This window comes from Pelobates fuscus, chromosome 5 (genome assembly GCF_036172605.1).
Source record: "Pelobates fuscus isolate aPelFus1 chromosome 5, aPelFus1.pri, whole genome shotgun sequence".
Lineage (NCBI taxonomy): Eukaryota > Metazoa > Chordata > Amphibia > Anura > Pelobatidae > Pelobates > Pelobates fuscus.
Window position 1 is genome coordinate 196,753,595 of NC_086321.1, and position 12,457 is coordinate 196,766,051.

Below are 12,457 nucleotides of genomic sequence, written 5' to 3' on the forward strand. Positions count from 1 at the left end.
TAACGTCCCCAGCGCTTGAAGGAGGTAGGCGGAGAAGATCCCGGCCGGTCGTAGTGGAGAGGGCCCAAGATGGCGGTAAGGAAGATGGCGCCGGCATCGCCGGAAGATCGCGCAGTCCGCGCGCTTCTCTTCCGGCTCCACAGGATGTGACGTCGGCACGCACGGACGTAGCGTGCGTGCGCCACCTACGGATGTCATCACGCACAGCGGGCACGTGACGTTGCCGCGGGGTAGAGCGCGGACGTCACAGGCTGTGCGACTGCAGAGTGCGCCGGAAGTGGGAACCGGAAGAAGGAGAGCCGGACCGCGGAAGGATCCAGCAGGCTACCGCGGGTCCCCGGAAATTTCGGAAGAGGAGAGCACAGAGTCGGCATCGGATGCTGAGGAGTTCCATGGAGTCCCAGGGCCAGGTCCTGCCCCAACGCCCAGTGAGTATTTCGCTAGCGCCTGGGATGCGCTGGCAGGGGGGTCAGGGGTAGGACAGGGTGCTCAAGGTAACGGGCAAGGGTGACAGGGACAGGGGGAAGTGGTTAGTTTGCTGAGGGCTGTCCTGGATAGGCTGCCCGGTGCGGGCCCCCCTTTTCCCTCAGTACCCTCACCCGTGGCGGTCGGTCAAGCAGGCGTGGCGGGCGCAGCGCGCCCGTGCCTGCCGGGGTGTGAGTTGTCACCCCTGGAGATGCACATTCCCGTGGACGTCAAGTACAAAATTCTAAGGGGTGAGTATGTGGATCTCCTCTCCTTGGTCTCTCCGGACCGTGAATCGGTGGACAGGCCGCGGCGAGGGGAGATGGGAGAAGGTGAAAAAGGTAAGCAGTTGCCGCGTACCTTTGGGAATTGGCTCCAGGGCTTCTGTGTGTACGCGGGTATTATATCGCGGCGGTGGCCAGAGCGGGCCCCGTCGTTATTCGGATACCTGGATTTGATTGGCGGGACCGCAAAAAGGAATATGCTGGCTCTTTAACGAGAGCCATTGCCGATGGTATGGGTCATGTAGATTTCGACATGAGTGCTCGCACTGCGGCGGGGCTCACCCGGCCTCGAAATGTTTTAAGAAGGGGAAGCAGGGGCCCCGCGTGGGTAAGGACGTCGTACCTCGGTCGGAGGATGCCGGTGAGCGTGGAAAGGATGCGGCCGTGGCTCGACCGGTATCCTAGACGTCGTGAAGCACAAGTTTTATTGGACGGGTTTTCGGTTGGGTTTTGGATCCCCTTTGTGCCTTCGTCCGTTCCATCCTTTGCGGGTAATTTGCGATCGGTTGTGGGGAAGGAATCCATTTTGGGAGACAAGCTCGAGAGGGAGGTTCGGCTGGGTCGTATGGCGGGCCCCTTTGATGACCTGCCATTTCCCAATTTGCGGATCTCTCCTCTGGGCTTGGTTCCCAAAAAGGAGCGTCATTCACCACCTGTCATACCCCTCGGGCGGGTCGGTGAATGATGGGATTGACAAGGAGGTGTCCAGGGTCAGGTATGCCTCTTTTGATCGGGCGCTAGAATTGCTGCGGGACGCTGGAACGGGGGCCCAATTGGCGAAGTCGGACATTGAAGCAGCGTTTCGCCTCCTTCCGGTTCACCCGGACTGTTTCCATTTGTTAGGGTGTCATTTCCAAGGTTTGTATTTCTTTGACATGTGTTTGCCCATGGGTTGCGCCATTTCCTGCTCGTATTTTGAAATGTTCGCTTCGTTCCTAGAATGGGTGGTGTCCCAGGTGGCGGGTCTGACATCTCTGACCCATTACCTGGATGACTTCCTGTTTGTGGGGCCAAGTGGATCCAGGGAATGTGGTAATGCTACTGGAGTCTTTTCAAAAAGTGGCGTCGGATTTTGGCGTGCCGGTGGCGGCGGGTAAGACGGTCAGGCCGGTAGGGGTGTTGTCGTACCTGGGGATTGAAATTGACTCAGGCGAAATGGTGTTTCGGCTGCCTTAGGATATGCTGACGCACTTGGTGCGCCTGGTGGACCAGGTGAAAGGCGCAAAGAAAGTTCAGCTGCGCCAAATGCAGGTTTTGTTGGGGCACCTTAATTTCGCGTGTCGGGTTCTAGCCATGGGTAGGGCATTTTCTCGTAGGCTGTCATTAGCGACGGTCGGGGTGGCCCAACCATTTCACTTTATACGAGTCACTGGACGGCTCCGGGACGATCTCCAGACTTGGAGTTCGTTCTTGGGGACGTATAATGGGCAGTCCTGCTGGTTACAGTCTGCTATTTCCAATATGGACTTGGAATTGTTCACGGATGCCTCGGGGTCTTTGGGCTTCGGGGCATACTTCCAGGGACGTTGGTGTGCGGAGTCTTGGCCTCAGGACTGGTGTGGTAGGGAACTCATGGGTAATTTGACTTTCCTGGAGTTTTTTCCCATCGTGGTGGCAGTCGAGCTGTGGGGCGGTGAATTTGCCAATCGTAAGGTGATCGTTCACACGGACAACTTAAGCGTGGTGCATGTGATCAATCGCTCCTCGTCTGCCTCTCCCCCGGTGCTGACGCTGCTTAGGCGATTAGTCTTGCTGTGTCTGCAGCGTAATGTATGGATTGTGGCGCGTCACGTTCCTGGCACCTTGAACGTGATTGCCGACTCCCTGTCTCGGTTTCAGTGGGACCGATTTCGAGAGGCGGCTCCGGAGGCGTCACACTCAGGGACTCCTTGCCCGAGGGACATATGGGACCTGGTTTCCGACATCTGAGGCGTATGGTGAGGGATTCGTTATCGGAGTCCACGTGGTCTGCGTATGTGTTGGTTTGGCAACGGTGGTGTAGTGCGGGTTCCAGTGAAGATCTTTCCTCAGAGGCGGGGAGATTGCGTAACACGCTGGCTCTTCTGGAGAACTTATGTGCAGCAGGTAAGTCGGCGGCTGTCGCAGGGCGGCACTTGGCCGCGCTTTCATTTTTATTTCAATGGTTCGGTTGGCAGGATGCGACAAAGGCCTTCTGCGTTGCGCGGGCCTTGAAGGGTTAGAAGAAGAGCCGTCGTCCTGACGCTCGACGACCTATCTCCTTCGAGGTGCTTTATAGGTTGTTAGAATTTCTGCCGCAGGTCTGTTCTTCGGGGTACGAGGTTCTACTGTTTCGAGTGGCGTTTCTGTTATGCTTTTTTGGGGCCCTTCGGGTCGGGGAACTCGTGGCCCCTCGGGCCAAGGCGCCGGCGGCGCTGCTTCTGTCGGACGTCTTGATCTCTGACCAAGGGTTGGTGCTGTCCATTCATCGGTCCAAGACTGACTCCAAAGGAGTGGGTGCGCGAGTTCGCATAGGCAGGACGGGCGGTTTGTTTTGTCCCGTCGGGGCGGTCCGAGAGTTCCTGATAGCACGGGGAGATGTAGAGGGGTCCTTTCTTCTTCATCGGGAGGGGACCTCTCTGAGTCGTTTCCAATTCTCGCGGGTGCTGCGGTCCTGTGTGAGCGGAGTGGGGTTGGATCCGTCCTCTTACACTACCCACTCCTTTCGCATAGGGGCAGCTACCCAAGCCAGTATGATGGGCTTTCAGGAGGATGCGCTTAAGCGTTTAGGTAGGTGGCAGTCAGGTCATTTTCAGTTGTATGTTCGGCCTCATATGTTATAACCTACTCCCCGTTCTTCTTCTTGTTTGTGTTGTTATCTGTTTGTTTTCGCAGGCATGGTCACCAGATACGTATGGATCCTGGGCCATTCCTATGTTTATTGGGCGGCTAGACGGGCCGAAGCCAGACCATATGGGCGTAATCTGGGGTTGCCATGTGAGTTAGTGCGAATTCGTTGGAGGGGTATTAGGGGTTTGTTGTGGTATCAGATGTATGCTGAGTGCGTACAGCTCAGTCGGTACGTGTCAGGTCCGGTCACGTTAGTGCTCCACGCGGGTGGGAATGATAATGGCCGTAGGAGGTCAATTGATTTAATACATGAGATGAAGCAGGATTTAGCTAGGTTTTATGCCCTATTTCAGGACCTGACCCTAATATGGTCGGAGATAATTCCACGTCCAGCTTGGGGGGTTTCGGGAAAAGGTAGGCCCTTGGAACGCTGCCGTCGCAAAGTCAATATGACTATTGCGAGATTTGTGCGACGGCTGGGAGGGTTGGTTATTAGGCATATGGAGCTAGAAGGGAATAATGCAAATGTTATGAGAAAGGACGGGGTTCATTTATCTCCCATTGGGTTGGACATCTTCAATGTGGGTTTACAATCGGGAGTGGAGGCTGCACTGTCTGCGGGGGGGCGCGATGCAGGCGCGGCGTAGCGCGCAGGGAGGGGCATCGCGGTGGCGGGATCCCTGGACAGTGCAACTGGGAGTAAAGGAGAAAGACACGGAGTCGAGTTGGGGAGACGACAGACCACACAAGGGCTGATGGCAAGTGCCGGCTGTTGAGGCTCTTGGATAAAAGAGGTTGAGAACTGTCTGTTGGGTTAACCGCCCAACAGCTGACAGGTTATGGTTATTGGTTTTGAATTTTAATTAATAAAGCTGTGGCCGTTGCCCTTATCCACAAGAAAAGTGTGTGGTGTTTTATTGGGAGGGCAACGGGAAGGTATTAGGAGAATGGGCCAGCAGTCAAGTTTCCCCCTGTACTCCTTGGGAAGGGGGATCATGACTGCTGCCCATGTATGGAATGGGGGCTGGGCTAAAGTGTATACAATGTTGCAAAGTTATGGGGTTTTGGGGAAAGGAGTGGGGAGGAGACTTACCAGTCAGCAGAGTCTCTGAAGGAAACTGGTGAAAAATTCCCACCCACCCTCCCCTTGGTTATGTATGTGTTGGGTTGTTTGTTTTGGTGTCTGGCTGTTGTTTCTTGTTTTGTCACAGCTTGGCGGGATCCCTGGACAGTGCAACTGGGAGTAAAGGAGAAAGACACGGAGTCGAGTTGGGGAGACGACAGACCGCACAAGGGCTGATGGCAAGTGCCGGCTGTTGAGGCTCTTGGATAAAAGAGGTTGAGAACTGTCTGTTGGGTTAACCGCCCAACAGCTGACAGGTTATGGTTATTGGTTTTGAATTTTAATTAATAAAGCTGTGGCCGTTGCCCTTATCCACAAGAAAAGTGTGTGGTGTTTTATTGGGAGGGCAACGGGAAGGTATAAGGAGAATGGGTCAGCAGTCATGAAAAAATACTTAAATCTTGAACTGATCTTTAGAGTATCCTCCATTGAAAATCACAAAACAGAAAAAGAACAATAATGATCACTATGGTAATATACAGATGATTAGTAAATTGCTAACTCACGCAACGGGAGCAGATATCCTGCTCTGTTCTTCGTAGGGTTTAGAGTCTTTGGTTACATACCACAGCTGCTGTCAGGGGTGGACTGACAATAGCCTGGGCCCCCGGGCACATTTCGGCCTTGGGCCCCTGCCACATCCAAAATGCACACAACTGCACAAGATTGTATTCACTAAAAAGTGAATAGCTTTGAACTACAAAATTTAGGGCAATATATTACAACACTCCTATATTCACATCTTGGCTATTTTAACCTGAATTTAGTGATTTGATCTTCAAGTCACTAAACATAAATGTTTAGTGAATGAATCCTATAGTTGTTTAGCAATAAATAGTTGAGAATTGACATTAAATTAAAATAAATGAAAATTGCAGGTTGCTGATTTTTTTTTATTTGCCAATTATAAACTACTCAAAGTTCAGTGAATAAAGTATTTTGTATTTGTTTGTGTGCGTTGTGAAGGAATGTCTATTAATGCATGTTTGAATGTTAGGGTTATGTTAGGGTTATGTTAGGGTTATTCACTAAAGGGAAACCTGTCTAGAATTCAAAGTGAATTTAAAATTTGAGGCCAATATAGCAGAACTAGAAAAGCATCTCTAAATCAGCTATGCTTCCAGTTTGGCTACTTTGTCCTTAAATATGAAATTAACTTTGAATTCTTCACAATTCTCACTCTAGTGAATATCCCTCAATGTGTACCTAATGACAGTATACTAGAATTCAAAAAAGAATTTAAATGTGCAAATGCAAAAATGTTTGTGAGTCAAGGAAGTCTGTGAATGCATGTGTATATGTAGAAAGATTTACAAGCGTTGTAACTGAATGTAGGGGCATATTTGTATCTAATGTCTGGGTTTGTGAATGGTGAGTGTATTTGTGTGAAAAGAAAGGATGCAACAATGTATTGCATCTACTGCATATAAAAACAAACAGTGGCAAAGTGTGTACATGTATAGGTTCGTAAGAGTGTGTATGTGTGCAGTGTTTTTGTATATGTATAAAAAAAAGTATATATGTGAGGACATCCAGCGTCAGTAAAATCCTCACAGGAAAGCATTCAGGTAATGTTGGAGTAGGCGGAGCTTCGAGGGAAATCGGCACTGAAATTGGGTAAATACAGTAGCAGTTTGATAATCCTTACAGTGCCAGGACGGGAGCCATGATGGAGGAGGCCAAAGGGATGTATAGTGCTAGGAATGCAGATTTGTATATCGTACATATATATATCGTATTGCACTATAGTATCACGTGATGTGTTTAGACTGTGTGATATTTGTGATGGGTATTTCATTCAGATTTAAAAATAAAAATGCCTATAGGCCCATGTGTAAATACAGATGTGTATTTTTGCAGTGTCCCATGCACACAGTCCCACAGTCAGACACACACAGTTATACACATATACCGTCAAATACAGCCATGCACACAGTCACACTCACCCAATTACAGTCAGACAGTCACACACACAGTTACGGGCATCCTGATACAGTTACAGGCAGACAGCCACACACACGGTTACAGGCTGACAATCACACGCAAACAGTTACAGGCAGGCAGTCACACACACACAGTCATACACACGCGCAGTCACAGGCAGTCACACAGTTATACACATATATTGTCAAATACAGCCATATGCACACAGTCACACACACACACACACACACACAGTGACACAAACAGTTACAGGCAGCCTCACACAGTTACATGCAAACAGGCACACATATTACAGGCAGACAGTCACACATTAACATGTAGACATTCACACACATATAGTCAAAAGCTGACAGTCACACAATAACAGGCAGACAAACAGTCACAGACAGATAGCCACACAGTTACAGTCAGTAATACACACACTGTCACAGACAGACAGTCACAGGCAGTCACACACACAGAGTCACACAGTCATCCACTAGGCCTCCACAGCATATGGTAAGTTGGGGAAATACCAAACAAGTTGTTGTAACAAACAAGTTGGACACAGAAAGAGAAGGTAATGAGAGCCCTGCTCAAGCAAACTCATATTCAAGGGAAGTGGGGTATAATTACATAAAATGAAAGGCTTCAAATACAAATAATGTTGGTTGCTAGTTAGTAAAATCTTATTTGATACATAACACAAGGGGAGTAGATAAAGCAATGTGGTTTAGTGAAATGTCAGAGGAAGATGGAAGGAAGGATGTTAATTGATAGGACTTTTTGAAGAAGTGAAGCTTAAGTAATTTATGAAGGAATGGAGACTGGGAAAAGTCTAAAGGAGCGCGGAAGGGAGTTCCATAGGAATGGTGAGCCATAGAGAAGTCTTGAAGGTGACCATTTACGGTTCAACTATAAGCAGAGATCAGGTGCAGGTCTTTTGCAGAATAAAAAACGGGATCTGGATAGGATATATCTGTTAATTAGTGAGCTGGTAAAAGTGACACTGGAAACCAAATTAACTGATTGATTAACAAGAGAGACAGTTTAGATTGAAAACAGTATGGGACTGACTGAGAACACACACTTAGGAAACACCAAGAGTTAATGGTCTGTGGATAGGAGAAAACACTAGAAAAGGAGACACTGGACCAGTGTGTCAGGATCGGGACAGGGATCCAACACGCAGGGTACAAAGAGTGGAAAGGTACGTATACCGGGCCTTAGAATGGCCGGACTAACGTACCGAGAGTAATAGAGAATAGTCAGAGACAAGCCGAGGTCGAGGGAACGAGAAGACAGATAAGCGAGAGACAAGCCGGGTCAAGGGATAACAGAGAAGCAGGGTAGTACAACAAGCCGAGTCAAAACCAATAGAGCAAACTAGAATACCAGAGCACTGAGTGACTAGACAAGCTAGAACCACGACAGGGCAATGAGCTGAAGTGAGAAGTAAGCTTAAATACCCTGGCTCCGGATGATGACACGCCTCTGACAAGTACCGATTGGATATCGGACACTTGAGTGACAGGTCGCTCGTGATAGCGCCATGACGTCACGTATTGAGCGTCCCGCTAGAAAAGGACGTGGATTCCTCGCGGTCGGTGTTTAAGTGACTGGATGAACCGCGAGGAACGAAGGAAACAGCTCGTTTGGACGGAGAAATTACTAAGTCTCTACCTCTTTTAGAGGTAGAGGCCTCAGGTACCCTGACACAGTGCTGGGATAGATAGGAGTAGACTTATGGAAGAGAACCTTGTAGACCATGGTTATAAAGAGTGGAGAAGTTAGTAGTCAAAGGTGTCAAAAGTAGGGGAAAGGTCAAGAAGGATAAAATGGGAATAGTGACTCTTGGATTTGACGTGATGAGTATGGAAACCAGACTGAAGTGGATCAAACAGAGTGTTACATTTAAAGAAGTTAGTCTTTCTCATGTAAACAGATTTTTCAACTATCTTGGAGGCTAATTGCAGTTGGGAGATAGGGCAGTAGCTGGATGAGAAAGCTGGACAAGTTTGGTAGGAAAGTGTCTTGATGTTTCTTGCCTCATTACAGAAAACTTCTCTGTGAAGGGGATTGCAAAGTTTGAAGCAGTCTGGTTAGAAGGATGGGTTAGGCAATAGGGCAAGGCAGAGTATTTATAATTATAAAAGTTGTTTTCTTTGGATATGGAGAGGGACAAACTATTTGAAAATTGTATAAATGTATAGTGGAGAAAGTCAAGTTTGGATTAAGACGTTCTCCAGCAATGCACAACTGTTCTAGAGCATTTTTTTAAATTAGTTTAATATGCCAAGGTTGCAATTACAATTTTGAAATGTAGGTGCAAGAGTAAAAGAAGGAGTTACAGAGCGTAGTGACTAGGGCAGGTGGAGTTTGAGATGAACAAAAGAGACAGTGGAGATTGGTAGAGAACTGGTGTAGATGAAGATGGTGGAAGTTTTTTATTATTATGATTGATGTAAACTGGGTGCTATGAGTTAGGTATAAGGACATTGATACCACAGGTCAATAGTTGATGGTGAGGCAGAGGAAGAGGAATGTTGGAGAATTTAGAATGGATGCAGAAATCAGAAGATGAGATCAAGACTACTGCCGTCTAATGTGAGTTGATGAATTAGTCCACTGAGTATGTCATATCACTTCCTCCCAATGCTCATGATATCCTCCTCCACTATACCCCAGGGAAGACACTATTCTGCGCTTTGGAAAAGAGAGGCAAACAGGATAGTGGTAATTCAATGGGATTATGCATCTGTATTCATGTGTCTGTCTATGAATGTGTGTCTGTGCTCGTGTCTGGGGATATGGTTGTGTGTACATTTAATCTATATGTGTGTTTATTGGTGAGTATGTATTTGAATGTGTTTGTGTGTAAATATGCATGGGGAGAGCCCCAGCTACTTATTTTGTAATGATGGGGGGTTGAGGCAAGGCAGAAACATATAAAACTTTATTTTTGCAATTCTGTCTGTTGTAACATAACCCCAATCTTTCTTTTGGTAATATCCCCTCAGTTTACTTTTTTTATTTTTTTATTTACAGTAACTTTCTTACAACCTAATCTGGTTTGTGATTGCAACTTTTGTATATACATATAGCCATTCTAACCTGCTTTTCCACATTTCTGAGAGAAAACCTCTAGTGTGAATTGATAACTAGATTATAACCATGTCTTTCTGACGAAAAAAATAATAATATATAAATAGAATGGGAATATTCCATGAGCATTCGGTAGGTGGCACTTCAAGCTTCCATGAATTTCCAGTCGCCATTAGAGGAGCATCACAGGCTGGAGTCCATCCATCTCTGAACACTCAGTAGCACACATTGAGGACAGTCTGCAGCCAAGATCCTGTGTTTAAAAGCATCAAGCAAGGCCCAGGCACGAAGACATTATCTGGAGGGGAGGAGAGAGAGGCAGACGCAAGCCAGAGAGTACAGCAGCACACAACCATTGTGAGTACAGCTGACTGAGCTGCAGATATCTGTCACAGAAGGGAAGAGCTCCTTACCATCAACATTAAAAAAAAAAGCAGCTCTGCTTATTATGACAGCAAAAAACTGAAAAGCCTCGCTGCTGGTGTATTCTCCCTTCAGGTAATATGTGAACATTGTATATTTCTGATACTCTGTTGTCTATATGTTGCAATGCCTGCTGAACATGGTGATACCTTACTGCATTACTGCTAATCATCTAGCAGCAAGGTAAACACATCTGGATGGAAAGAAAGTAAGGCTTATATTCCACACTGCTACTGGCAAAGATATCTTATAAGTGATTTACTGTTTATTTACATCATTAACTGCTCCTTCTCTATTTGCATCTGTATGATAGATAGATAGATAGATAGATAGATAGACAGACAGATAGATAGGCAGATAGATTAATGTGTGTGTGCATTTATACATCTATACAGTCTATCCATCTATCTATCAATCTATCTATCTATCCATCTATCCATCCATCCATCCATCTATCTATCTATCTATCCATCTATCTATTAACCCTTTCAGGACATGAGTTTCGGTTATCATGGCCTGACCTCTTGTTTGACCTGAAGGAGTTAAACCTAGCTATACAAGCTGTGAATGGATGGATATTCAGACAGATAGTTTGTATTGCTATATATGTGACTGTGTACATACTGTTCTATATGAGAGTTTCTCTGGGTGCCAGTTTGTGACTGTGAAGTTTTCCTATGCTTCTTGTGGAATTCTGCATAGGGTGTGATTAAGATGCTTTTTTTCAGGCACATTGCTTCTCTGGTCCCTTTTCTCCTCTGGCAAAATGTATGCTCAGCAGGGCAACAACATTAAAAAGGCAAATCCATGACTGTACTGCAGAGGACACTTCCAGTTAATGTACTGTAATCCTGATTTAGAATCAATATTTGCACCAGGGAAGCAATTGCATGTTTTTCGTATTTGGTTTTCATAAGTTTATGGAATATATAATACGGTATTTAAAATATTGTTGGAGAGAAGAGAATGTCTGCTGTTTGGTATAGGTAATCTGCTGCTAGATGTTGCAATTGATGTTCTTCCTCAAAATGTTTCCGAGCTGGTGGGAGAGCACATTTTGTAATCTGCTTAAGTCTCTTCATCTACGCAAACGCAGTATATGGTTAAAAAAAGATTAAACTTAAGGGCCATTTTTTTTTTTTGTTTACTGTTGCTTAAATTTATCTTGTGCAAGAAACACACGGTTAAATATTTGTAATATTCTCCAACATTATTAATGGAAAGCAATTATGTAACATGAATCAATAACCATAACTCTGTTTTGATTACTATTACATCATATTGAATGTACCCATTTGTTTAACACTTTCTGTGCTACAAATGTATATATATATAAAAAAACAAAAATTGTCACTCTTTGTCTTTTATTATCACCCTGCAAATTATTTGCATTTTTTAGGTATGCTGTTTGCGATTGCAACTCATATTTCAGTAAAATAAAAAAGACATAATCGTATTTCACTTGCAATCAGTGCAAATTGATATTATGCTCTAAACGTTAGGTTAGTAGGTAAGACGTGATTACGACAGAAATTGAAAAATCTGTGGGTTTCTTTTCATAAGTCTGGTGTATCGAATGTGAAAGCTTTATTTCTTTAATATTTGTTTTGTAAATTCTGGTATAGATTTCTCTAAACTATGAATCAAGTAAATAGGCTCTCTAAGCACCCTATTATCATTACAGGGTGTATAGTTTTTTGTATGCTTCAATATTGCCTTAGTCCACGGGTGCCAATAGTCCTTCTAATCTTTCTGATTTTGCTAATGTGGAAGTTGGTTTAGAATGGGGGCTGCTAATTTAGTGATATTTAGAAGACTGGAAAACTGTGGGTGCCCATACGACCCATTTAGGTGTCAAACTGTACTTATCTCTGGGATGGCAACAGGCGACAGTCAGGAGTAAGTTGTAGTGATTATGGTACCTAGACTGCCCCTTTAAAGGAAAACTGTCACTTGCCCAGATTTTTTATGCTATGTTTACTTATCCCTATATTTACAAATATGTATTTGTAAGATGTTTGAAAATTGTGAGATGTAGAATATCTGTGAGATGTTGAAAATTATAGGCAGTTATCCAAACCTATCCTGTAACCGGGTTCCTCCATTTTAGCTCTCTGTCAATCATTGTTATAAACTCTGTATTTTGCTCATGGCAGCCAGCATATAGAAAGCATACAGAGAACAGATGAAATTAAACATTGATTCCATTTCTCATCTACCATTTGCAATGTTTGTCCTGGATTTTCCTTGTCTGAATTGAATTATGCTAAATTTTTTATATAAATTTAAATGAAAATGGTACATCACATAAAAAAAGTCCAATATA

The 12,457-nt window shown here is 45.2% G+C and overlaps 1 protein-coding gene across 1 annotated transcript in view; it reads left to right on the plus strand.

The window, feature by feature from the left end:
• Positions 1-9,899: 9,899 nt before the first annotated feature.
• Positions 9,900-12,457, plus strand: part of DIRAS2 (DIRAS family GTPase 2) — a 71,953-nt gene continuing 69,395 nt past the window's right edge. The window contains exon 1 of the mRNA XM_063457164.1: positions 9,900-10,206. The gene's annotated coding sequence lies outside the window, so the exon portion shown is untranslated. The remainder of the gene's footprint in view (positions 10,207-12,457) is intronic.